The sequence below is a fragment of the Canis lupus genome, chromosome 1, assembly GCF_048164855.1.
Source record: "Canis lupus baileyi chromosome 1, mCanLup2.hap1, whole genome shotgun sequence".
Taxonomy (NCBI): domain Eukaryota; kingdom Metazoa; phylum Chordata; class Mammalia; order Carnivora; family Canidae; genus Canis; species Canis lupus.
The window spans coordinates 58,993,022-59,005,096 of NC_132838.1; the positions used below are offsets into that span (position 1 = coordinate 58,993,022).

Here is a 12,075-nt window from a genome sequence, read left to right on the forward strand (position 1 = left end):
TGGGCAGAGGCAAGAAGGACAAAGTCACTGTTCCCATAAAAGAGGAGAGAGCCATGACTTGCTCAGCCTCGGTATCTTCATTCATAAAATGAGGATAATGACACTTGGCTACCTCGCAGGGATATTGTCAGGCTCCAATAAAGAATGTCTGTGAAAGTAACTTAAAAATATAAATTATCAAGCTATTATTATTATTTACAGCTTTTGTATGCAAGTCCTGTATTTTGCAAACAGAGTAAGCAATCTGGATATTTATACAGCAGGTCACCTTCTTTTTGTTATATTTTTGCTAAGCATTCATTTCTTTTTGAAAGACGGTGATTGCACAAGATAATTTAGGTGTCTGGAGAACGTTATTTTGAAGTTATTATTTTGTTCACTAAGAAATCTTGAAATTGAGTGATCCTTCTAAATGCTCTTATGGAGATAATATCAGCAGAAACTTTCAGGGTTCCATTTGGCATCCAGAGTTTCTATTTTATCACAGAGTTTTAGCACTGATTGAAAGTGCTTAGTTCAATTGTGAATATTTTGCTTATCATCTGAGACTTAAATCCTTAGGACACATGCTAAGCATTTGGGACACAAAGTTCTAATCATACTATAGAGTCCTACCATCACCTAAAAGTCCGGTAAACTCAATTCAAAATTCTTTCAACAAATTTTATTGAGTGTGTGCTATGTCTCAGGGATGGGTCTAGTTGGTGAGCATATAAAATGAAAGAACATACAGCCCTTGCTCTCAGGGGGCTCAAAGTCTAGGGTGGAGAAACAGACAAGCACGTAACAATTAAGCAACTTGATGGATGTTGTGGCAGAGGTATTCTCAGGTGTTAGAATATGACAAGAGAAGACTCATCTGACTTAGACTGGTGGGTCTGAGAAGGGTTTCCAAAGAAGGAGACACAGAGAGACATTTGAAGTCTGAGCAGAGGATGGTGAGACAGAGAAGGGGAGGAAATGCCTGGAGGAGTGGAAGGGCCCCCTGTTTTCAGAGGACTTCCGGTAGCATGGTCCCAATATGTACATGCCTGTTCACAAGCACGGTTGTGCAGCAGAGAGAAAATAGGCCTCAAGAAGCCTTCAGTGGGATGCTTAGGAATTTGACTATTACTCTAGAAATCATGGAAGCCACTGAAAGCTGTATTCCCTATCCCTGTTGACAAAACCACTTTTCCCCCCAGTCACATAGATTTGAAACTACTGTGTCTTCTTCTCTGTTCTTCTCCAAGCCATTTAATAACTCTCCTTTTAATCCATCCTTCATGGTATCTCTAGACATTCCCTAGTCTTACTATTTAGCCCTGTTTTGGGCTCATCTTCCCTTGTGTGGGACCACTGCGGGTCCCCCTGAAGGCTCTCCCTGCCTCCCTGTTTTCGTGTCTTCCAGCCTGTTCAGTATACCTATCCACTGACAAATTAGTCTACTTCAACCACTTGGGCTTCTGAAGCCTTTAGCAATTTTCTGTAACTCATGGTATTCCTCCAAATACAATAAGTAAATAATTGACTTGGATTGGAACGAACTAAAAACTTCTTCACTTGGCCCGCCAAGCCCATGATGCAACATCAGCCAGCCATCATCCACCATTGACTCCACTGCCCTTCTCTCCCATTCACACCCTCTGATTCAGCCAGGTTGGCTCCCCATGCTCCTCCCAGCTCTGTCACCACACTGTCCCTGTGCCTCGCTCCCTGAGGATCATTTCTTCCTCTCAGTTTCACTTGCTGCCTCTGCCACACGCAGCCCAACACATCTTGGCTCATACATGCTGCCTAAAAATATTAATTATTACTGTAAGTTACTATTTTATAATTACTTTTGATTTCTTCAAATAAATTTCAAATTCCTTGAGGGGGATGTTTGCAAGGTCATCCATCATGCACTTAGGACATTGCATGGCACATAGAAGACTCAATAAATTGTAATTCTTATCCTTAGTATCATTTTTGGGGTTTGTTTTTTGGGATATTGCTTCTTTGCAACCCTAGAACAACTAGTAAAAGAGGCCCTCAAAGAGATGTGCTGTCCCAACTGAGCAGCTTGCTCGTCATGACTATGAATGTCTGGCAAATTGTCGAGAGTTAAATAATGAAAAGGTTTCCCTCCTGCAGTCTGAACGTTTTTAAAGTGTCTGATTTCAGGCATGGTCTTAGATAGAACATTTTTATTGTTAGAGTGCATCTTTTATTATTAAAAATTTGATACTCATTGCAAAAATTTCCAAAGATGTGAAGTATACACAATAAAAACCAAATATTCTTCTGGATCCACTCCCCTGAATTCACTCCCAGAGGTAACTCCTGAAATGAGCAGTGCTCCAACCATTCTGCTACATGTATGGTACAGAATAGTAACTTTTTTTTTTAAGATTTTAAAATTTACTTTAGAGAGAGAAAGCACGCACATGCATGCACGGGTAGGGGGAGGGGCAGAGGGAGAGAGAATCTCAAGCACACTCCCTGCTGAGCTTGGAGCCCAACGTGGGGCTTAGTCTTGCACCCTGAGATCATGACCTGACCTGAGCCAAAATCAGGGACCCTTAGGGACCCTAAGAGTGGGGCCCTTAACTGCCTGAGCCATGCAGGTGCTTTGGTACACATAAGGCACTGTAGATTTCTGAAGTATATACTCAGTCATCAAATAAATATGTTCACTATTTTTTTAATTCCCATGGGTGTAGTGACTTTATAGTAGCCCCATTCATTATTTGATGGCTGTGTCCCATAGCAAGTATAACTGAGTATTAAAGGACAGTTCAACCATTGTAGCCTGGAACCCATGTGAATTTAACTTCTCCAGCACTCTACTATTCACATGATTTCATAAGTGTGCTCATGATTCTTTCCTCTTTGTATGAGATTGCTACTGGTGAGTAACAAATGACCATGAGATTAGTGACTTAAAACAGCACCCATTTATTATCTTGCATTCCTGTGGGTCAGGAGTCCAGACAGGTTTTAAGTGGGTTCTCTTCTCAGGATCTCACTAGGTCAGGCTGCAATTCTCGATGGGAGCGTATAGTCCTCTTCTCAGATCACATTGGGGAATTCAGTTCCTTGTGGTTTTAGGATTGATGTCCCTGTTTACTCTTGCCAGTTGTTGGCCAGAGGCCCCTTCAGAAACAGGAGACCCACTGCAGCTCCTGTGGTCAACACATGCCTTTTCACCACAGAGATGGTTTCTCTCTTTCAGGGTAGCAGGAGAGCATCTCTCTGACTCCCAGGCCCTTCTGGCCTGCTGACAGTCATAACCATAACCTAGTAGGGTGATGACTGTCCCATCAGATGCATGGGCTCCTCCTGCACTCAAGGGAAGAGGGTCATGTAGTGCCTGCATATCAGGGAGCTAGAATTTGAGGGGGGATTTTGGAATTCCCCGATGTATGACATCGGGATATTGGTGTCAATATTTAAGTTAAGGGATCCCTGGGTCACTCAGTGGTTTAGCGCCTGCCTTCAGCCCAGGACCTGATCCTGGAGACCCAGGATCAAATACCACATCAGGCTCCCTACATGGAGCCTGCTTCTCCCTCTGCCTCTCTCTCTCTCTCTCTGTCTCTCATGAATAAATAAAATCTTAAAAAAAATATTTAAGTTAATTGCAGGTTCGACATTAAAAACAAAGCAGAGGCTGGGCCATGAGGAGGTTTACTACCAGAGGTAGAGTATGTGCCCACCTTCCTTATGTGGCACTCATGGGTGGTGGTTGTGAGCTGGGCCAGCAGCCTGACCTTATGGGAGCACTTTAATGCTTTTGCTGAAATAGTCCAAGGATGAAAACTTAGCTCACAGTTCAGAAAAGGGTAAGAGAACCTTTTCTGGAATTTACTTAAGAGGAGCAGAATTTAAACTTACATTCAATGCTAGCAATAGACCAGATTAGGCCTAAGCAGATGGCCAGTGACAAGTGCAGATGGTAGCAGCCTCCGATTGAAAAGTCTGTCTATTGCTTCGGGGAATAACAATCTTTAATATTTTTCTTCCACTGTCCAAATTCCCTCTGGAGTTGCTTTCTTTGTACCTTTCCTCCGAATCTGGCTCTTCTGCTCATGTTTTCATTTCTGTTAGTAGAAACTAAAGACCTATCTGAAGAATTTCAGATGGCAGTGTCATAGTTACTGAGCATACCACATTGGAGATCTTAAAATACTGATAGCCCTTAAAAATATGTGTTGTCACAGCACTTATGTGCTGCCCCGAGTGCCATTTATCACTTCCTGTGTGTGTAGTCAGTTAACAAACAACAAATCAAGGGATACATACATGGTGTTTGGATTTGATGCACAGAAATATTTCTTTATCCTACAAATATTTTCTGAGTGCCTGTCGTGTGCCAGGCACTGTGCTCATGGTCGGGATGCCTCAGAGAACAGGACAGATCTGGCTCCTACCTTCAAGGGTAAGGGGTAGAGAGATTGGGCAGGCTAATGAGAGCCTAAAGATCCTTGTGTTCTTTTATTCTCTAAAATTAGACATTTTGCTTAAGTGTTACAGATGGTGAAATGAGAGTGTATCAAGGAATCCAGGATACTTGTGGTTAGGTAATGGGCAGAGTCACATGAGTAATGAAATTCCATCTCTCCATTTTTGAATCTAAGGAAAACTCAAAGGAACTATTTTAAGAAAATAAAATAGGTATGAAGACTATTAAAATCACTGATCTGCTCTTCTTTTTCATTCCTGTGCCCTGCACTAATGTAATTAGACAGTTTTGCCCAGGTTCACAGAGCTGATTAGAGGCAAGGCAGCAATTTGACTCCTCCTAGTCCAATCATCTTTTGACTATAGCTCCATTAAATACTTTAACATCCTCCATTCATTCTTCTTTGCCATTTTCTAGAGCTCTTATAATTATTCACTTGGTAAAACCACGTTTAATACAACAACCTCAATTCCTCAGTATAAATTTTATTCTCATTTTCTTTCAAGATTGGTAATCCAAATTGCGCCAGCCATATTTTTGGATGTTTTCTTTTAGATTTATGTTCCATCTTTGTCTACTCAAGGGTAAATCATCCTAGCATCCAGCTGCCAGACAAAGGAATTTTGTTGTTTTATTGAGAAGGAAGTTTGCATGGTGGAGGAGTGAGCATTTGGAAATTTATTGACTGCGTATTTCACAGTTGACCCCTGAAGGTAGAAACTGTTACCAAACTAAACCTAAGATCGGCTCTCTGTTGCTCAAAAGACCAATGTTCAAGAGACAAATGTTGGCAGAAAGGAGTATGAGCTTTACTCAGGAGGCTGGGGAGAAGGTGGACTCTTGTCCAAGGGGCTACTCCAATGTTTCTGCCTGGCCGAGGAGTTTTTAAAGGAATTTAGTCAGTTAAGGGAGTGCAGTGGTCTGTGACATTTCTTGATTACGTGCAGATTGATGATGCCAGCTCTAGATGTGATCTCAGCACTCAGAGGTTGTGGAAGAAGTTCTAGTTCCTTGGTGCCCAGGGGGATTTGCAAGAATGTCTGGTTCCTTGGTACCCATGGGTTGTGCAAGAGTACTCTGTTCTTTTTGCAAAGGAGGGCAAGATCTACAGATGCGCAAAGGGAGGTCAGTAAAGTCATTTGTGTGACCTTAAAAAAGAAAAACATTTTGCTAGAAGATTGCTGGGCTAATCAGAAAGCGGAAGGGTCTTCAAATAGACTTGCCTGGCCCCTGTGGTCTGGGAACATTCTGGTCCTTCATTCCCCAAGGTCAGTGGTCTGCAAATTTCAAAGAAAGTAAATTAGTTCTATTACAGATCAAGGTCCTTAAGTCAGCAAGTGAGGAGTGTGTCAACTGGAAGCAAGTTAACCCTTAGGACCAGCTGGCGTGTTGTTACACAACCATATATGTACGGGATGCTTATGCTCTTATTTGGGATTCTTTTAAAAATAAGATTCACTTTTTATAGGTGGAAATTATCTAAAAAGAAAATCCTTCCTAACTAAAATTAATTTTGATAGGACAGAGAAGAGTGCTAATTCCACAGTTGGACATAGAAAATTTTTCCTCTGTGGTCCAAGAGGGTTTTTGTATCCTGGACCTAGATGTTTTGATATAAATCTTCTATTTAAGTGCTTCTTATTAGTTTGTATTATTTCCAAATAGCAATGCCACTTGTCTGTATCTCTGCCTCCTCAGTAATAGATGACAATGATTTGTTCAGTATTAATGCACTGTAAGGATTAATTAATTTTTTGTGCAATGCTCTTAAACATATTTCTAGAGCTGACTAGTACACACTTGTGGTCAAGACAAGAGAGTATAAAAGTATTTCTAATATTTCAAGAATTAACTCTTACTATTTTTTAAAGATTTTATTTACTTATTCATGAGAAAGACATATAGAGAGAGGCAGAGACACAGGCAGAGGGAGAAGCAGGCTCTCCATGGGGAGCCCGATGTGGGACTCGATCCCAGGACCTCGGACCTTGATCTGAATCAAAGGCAGACGCTCAACTGCTGAGCCACCCAGGCACCCTGAACTCTTATTTAAAATTCTTTTTTTTTTTTTTTTTTTTTTTTTTACCATTTATTAGGCCATATCAATAAGTAAATGCCAAAAAACATTAGCCTGTTAACATCTACAAAAGTTAAAAAATGCCTATGGTTCTGTTAGGTTCAGCCCCCTCCTGTTGTATAAAACATGTTACTCTTCAGTGCTTTTGTTACTGTTTTTTTGGGTTTTATTTCTCCTCCAAGAAACTCAGAATCCTTTAACCAATCTTGTGATGTTCACAGCAATTCTCTCAAGACCAATGTGAGGTGAGCAGACGTTATTAAAGAAAATAATCTCTCACCTCACTGATCCCCAGCTTCAAGAATGACATGTGAAAAACTCAAAATAACTTCCATTTTTCCCCAAGGCACGCAAACACCTGGATGACCAAGCAGTATGTTCTCAGGGAGTTCTTGTTTGGAGCTGATTTGGGCTCCCCATGGGACATTTGGCAGTGTCTGGAGACCTTCCTGGTTATTAGAACCAGGAGAGGGATTGCTATTGGCATCTAGTGGGTAGAGGCCAGCGGTGCAGCAAACATCTTCCAATGCACGGGACAGCCTGCACAACATAGAATGATCTGGCCCACAGTGTCAATAGCACTGTGTTTGAGAAACTTTGATATAGGCAAAAAAGCACTGAGCCAAGAGCCAAGAGATAACGGATATCTCTATTTGGTCTCTGCTTTTTATAAGCCCATCAAAAAAAAAAAAAAAAAAAAAAAAAGAAAGAAAAGAAAAAAGAAAAAAAAGAAAGAACAAATTACTTTGCATTTTTGAAGTGAGCACTTTTTTCATAGCATGAGGTCTTAAAAAATGATGTTCGTATTGTAATGTTAACAACAGTCCACAGCATGCATGGACTTTTAAGAAAAAGTAAGGAATCTGGAAGGAAGGGATTTCCATAATATTATATGTCTCAGTATTATCAGAAGTAATATCCTATTACTTCTAACATCCATGACCAAGATGGGGAGGAAGAAGCAGCAGAGGCCAAAGAAAAGGAGAGGAAAACAAGGAGGAAATGTGTAGTTATTCATTTACATAGTGAGACTTGTGATACTTTTTGCCTCGTACGAAACTTAGCAACTGTCATTTCAAGGATCTTCCTCCTAAATTGGAAGCTCTCACAGGAGACAGCAGGTGGGGACAGGAAAACAACAAGAGAAAAAAAAGTAAATAGAAGAAAAGACCCTCTGGCTCCATGACTGTGAGAGTCTTCATGGCAACTGCAACGGAAGGATTGGCAGGCTGTTGGCCAACCTTTCCCAGTCTTGTCCTAATCTGGCAAACCTTAGCTGAGATGCCATGCTTGGCGTGGGGGCCCAGCGTCACTGGAGGATCCTGCTGCTCCTGTACTTACTTGGACTTGCTAACTTGCTAAGTGGTTCCTGGCAAATCGCTTAACCTCCCTGAAGTGAGATGCAGCTTCACCTCATTAGTTGTCTGTAATTGCACAAGAATGGTGAGATCTGGCAGGAATGCGGAATTTGGAGGTAGCTGCCATTTTACAGGTGTTTTTACTCCATATCATCACTCATTAATAACATGTCCAACTGCCAGAATGGAAGTGAGTGCTGCTGTTCCAAACTGTCAAGCACCCCACTTACGTGTAAAATCTTCTATGTTGTTCACAGTAGAAGCTGCAAGTTTTGTATGTAGCATCTTTAGCCAAAGCCAGCCTCCTCTGGTGGTTACTTAGAATTTGGATAGATGTGATTTTTTTCTTTAAATTTTTTGAGCAGTTAGTTCATTTAGTGCCACGGTAATCATGAAAATAGGCCAGACCCTTCTTGGAGTTGGGTTCTTTTTTTTTTTTTTTTTTTTTTTTTGGGTTCTTAATGTCTCCTCCACCCCCTCATCCAAGAACAGCACTTAAATATTAATAACATCACTGGGAAAGCATGGCAGCTATTTCCCTGTTTTCTGCAGCTCAATGAAGAGCTGTTCAGTGCGGACCCCACTGCTCACCCTTCATGAATGGATGTGATTGTGAAGAAACCATCTCCTACTAAGCCAAGACGTGACAGTGTGAACAAAGGGTGATTTTTTGCCTGATGTGATGAGCTCACCCCAGGGCCCATGTGGGGACTTTGAAGCTCATCCAGGTGCCAGCTTTCTGTGTATATGACATTCTTGGGAGAGCTTTGGAGACTGGGCAGCAGGCCTTGGAACACTGATCTGCAGTGTATGCATTGCAAGGTCAGATGGGGTAAGATGTCATAATTTCTATTTAGGCTGAATTTCCCTGAGAGGAGACATACTTCCTTTATCCTGAGTGGAGGAAAACCACAACATTTTCAGTTCAGTCAAATCAATAAAATGGCAAGATGTTAAATAAATTTGTATAATTATTTTCTGGGGTGGCTATGTCTATAGAGAAGAAAATGCATTTCTCCCTTTCTGTACCTGCTGCATCTTCTGTGAGGTTGTGCTAATGCCTAGAAGAAATGCAACCAAGAAACCAAGTTCGGCATAGCCGCTTGAAGCTCTCATGGAATCAGGTTTGATTCACATGATATCTTAGAACCACTTTGATCACTATGTATAACACACAGGAACAAAGCAGACACTCAGTATACCTTACCCACTATTATGAAGATCTCAAAACATGCACTACAGGGGATCCCTGGGTGGCTCAGCGGTTTAGCGCCTGCCTTTAGCCCAGGGTGCGATCCTGGAGTCCCGGGATCTAGTCCCATGTGGGGCTCCCGACATGGAGCCTGCTTCTCCCTCTTCCTGTATCTCTGCCTCTGTATCTCTCTATGTCTATCATAAATAAATAAATAAATCTTTAAAAAAACAAAACAAAACATGCACTACAGTTGGAGGGCTATCAGGATTCCCAGAAGGGTGTCCTTGTGGGCTAGAGTGTTTTGGGAGGATTTCATTGGTGTACACCTAACATTGAGCTCTTAATGGCCTATGAGAAGTGGTGGGCCCTAAATGTACAATAAATCCACGGGATGCTAATCGTGGTAATGTTTTGAAAACAAGAATTGGGAAACACAGAGATGGTATACTGGGAATAATTGAGACACGCAGATTTTGAAACCCACACTCAACACTTGTCACTTCTCATGTCATCTCCTTAAAACCCAGTTGTCATTAGCTATCTTTTGGGGTGGGTGTCATCAGGACAGGAAGCAGCGTTGGATTTCCCTTGAGGCTGGGGCTGTGGAGGGCTGTGGGAGCAGACGTTGAGGCCAGCTGAGAGCTGCAGGAGCTGCTGTGTCCCTCTCAGGGAGATTCAGAGTGACACAGAATCTGAAGGAAGCAGAAATGGATATGTAGCCACATGTCACAGAGCAACTGTTCAGACCCAGAGAGGTGGTAAAAATGGACTAAGAATCAGTGAGAGGGTATCTTGGTTTCCTCAGGCACCAGCCTCCCTGTGAGGCCCATGCCTATGGGCTGGAGGGTATGGGATAATCAGGGAGATCAGACTGGCTTAAAGACCAAATCGTAGGACAGACACTTGCCTAGAAATTCTGGCACTAAGACTGGAGACTTTCCATGTCCTGGTCGATCCACAGGCTGACTTTCTCTACTTTTAGTTCTCCCTGCTTCTTTTCACCCATTCACACCAGCTGAGCTTGTGTTCTCAGTGTTCTCCAGAAACATGGTTTTCTAATTTCTAGTCTTTTATTTATAGCCAGCATTGAGCTCAAGGGTCCACCCAAATGAAAAGTCCTTGTTTCCCCAGTAGGAAATAATAACACCCCACCTCTGAATTCCTTTAAGACAATCCCCCCACCCCATTCCCACACTTCTCTGTTAGATCAAAAACTCCTTAAGGGCCAGGACTATATACTAGTACATTTTCGCCTATGGCAAGGGTTTTCAGATATAGTCGATGGCTCTCAGAGAGCCCTGAGCACCTAGGAAATCCAGGTACTTGCTAAATAAGTCTGTATGTACTTTTTGGGAAGATGATTTACAAAAACGAATCTAATTCCCTGAAGATGCTTTTATCAAGGAAACCACCACATGCATGGTCACCCCTGCCTTTTGAGATCTATGTGACATCAAAAACATGTACCCACTCTCCTGTTTCCTATTCAGTGAGTTCTACTACTTGAGAATCAAGTTTTCTTTAAGATTTTATTTATTTATTCATGAGAGACAGAGAGAGGTAGAGACATAGGCAGAGGAAGAAGCAGGCTCGCTGTGGGGGTCCCGATGTGGGACTTGATCCCCGGATCCCGGGATCACATCCTGAGCCAAAGGCAGATGCTCAACCACTGAGCCACCCAGGCATCCCGAGATCCCAGTTCTTCCCTGGCACTTTCCCACACCTTACTCTTGGAATCCCTGCATTTTGTAGGAGCCATTCTGTAACCCCAGCCTTCACATTTTCTCCCTAAGTCAGCCTCAGCACATCAGGCCTCCAGGCCCCTGTGTCTGGCTGAGTGTTTTTATAGCTATGACCATCACCATTCCTGCTTCTTTTATGTCATTTCACTGCTTGGAGTCCGGGTGTGCCTAGCGTTTACTGTTCCATGCTGACTACAAGGAAAACAGTCATTCATTATGTAATATTACTTCCCACAGAACTGCTAATGTAAGTAAAGGCTAGGGAATCTGAATTCTGTAAGAAGCCCATTACACATTTAAAAATGTTATTTTGTTCAGTCTGGTTGATCAGAAAAGGTGGGAGGATGAAATAACACAATTTATGTCCTATTCTTTTTAAATGGAATAGAATTCATTTCTTAAATCAACATTTTAGGGTTAAACTGCAAATATTCTTTGTTCAAGAACTTCTGTTTTTATAGAATGACATAGGTTCCAAGCCATTGTGTGACGATGATTGGTGGCGTCAGTGCCTGCACCATGTCTGGTGGTTAATATTTGCTTAGTGCTTGAATTAATCAGCATTGGATTCTTTGCTGGTGTCCTGGGTTCTCATCCCTGAGAGATTTTTTTTTTTTAAGACTTACAATAGTGTTTTCAAGGCTAAAAGGCGTGCCTTCTAATGAATATTTTCAAAAAGAAAAGGCTCCAAACTGTTCCTCCACAATCCCCCACCTCAAAATTTCTACCTTTATCATTATTAACAACAAAGAAATCCCCCAACCCCAGACCACGCTTGTGGTGAAGCTGCAAAGTTGTTTTTAATGTGACGGTGGTTCAAGATACCAGATGGCAGCTGACTTTGTCTCCTCGCCCCCGTGTGAAACCTAGAAGCTCACAGGCTTGCTTAGATGATGGGATTTGTGGAATACCTCCTTCCCTCCCACTGTCTTTCCTTCCTTGGAATATTTCTAGAAAAGTTAAAGTAGCTTCAAGAGCCCATCCAGGAGAGAGAATAGAGACTCGATGTCTTGCTTGGGGATCCTTGGGTGGCGCAGCGGTTTGGCACCTGCCTTTGGCCCAGGGCGCGATCCTGGAGACCGGGGATTGAATCCCACGTCGGGCTCCCGGTGCATGGAGCCTGCTTCTCCCTCTGCCTGTGTCTCTGCCTCTCTGTCTCTCTCTCTGTGTGTGACTATCATAAAAAAAAAAAAAAAAAAAAATTTAAAAAAAGGTTTCTTGCTTTGTTTGACTCACTCTAGAATGAACAGAAACTGTTAGTATTCTTCTGAATGTTG

At 42.1% G+C, this 12,075-nt stretch overlaps 1 protein-coding gene across 3 annotated transcripts in view; it reads left to right on the plus strand.

The window, feature by feature from the left end:
- The window catches only part of SLC35F1 (solute carrier family 35 member F1), a 390,852-nt gene that overhangs the window by 85,563 nt on the left and 293,214 nt on the right, over positions 1-12,075 (plus strand). The window lies entirely within an intron of this gene.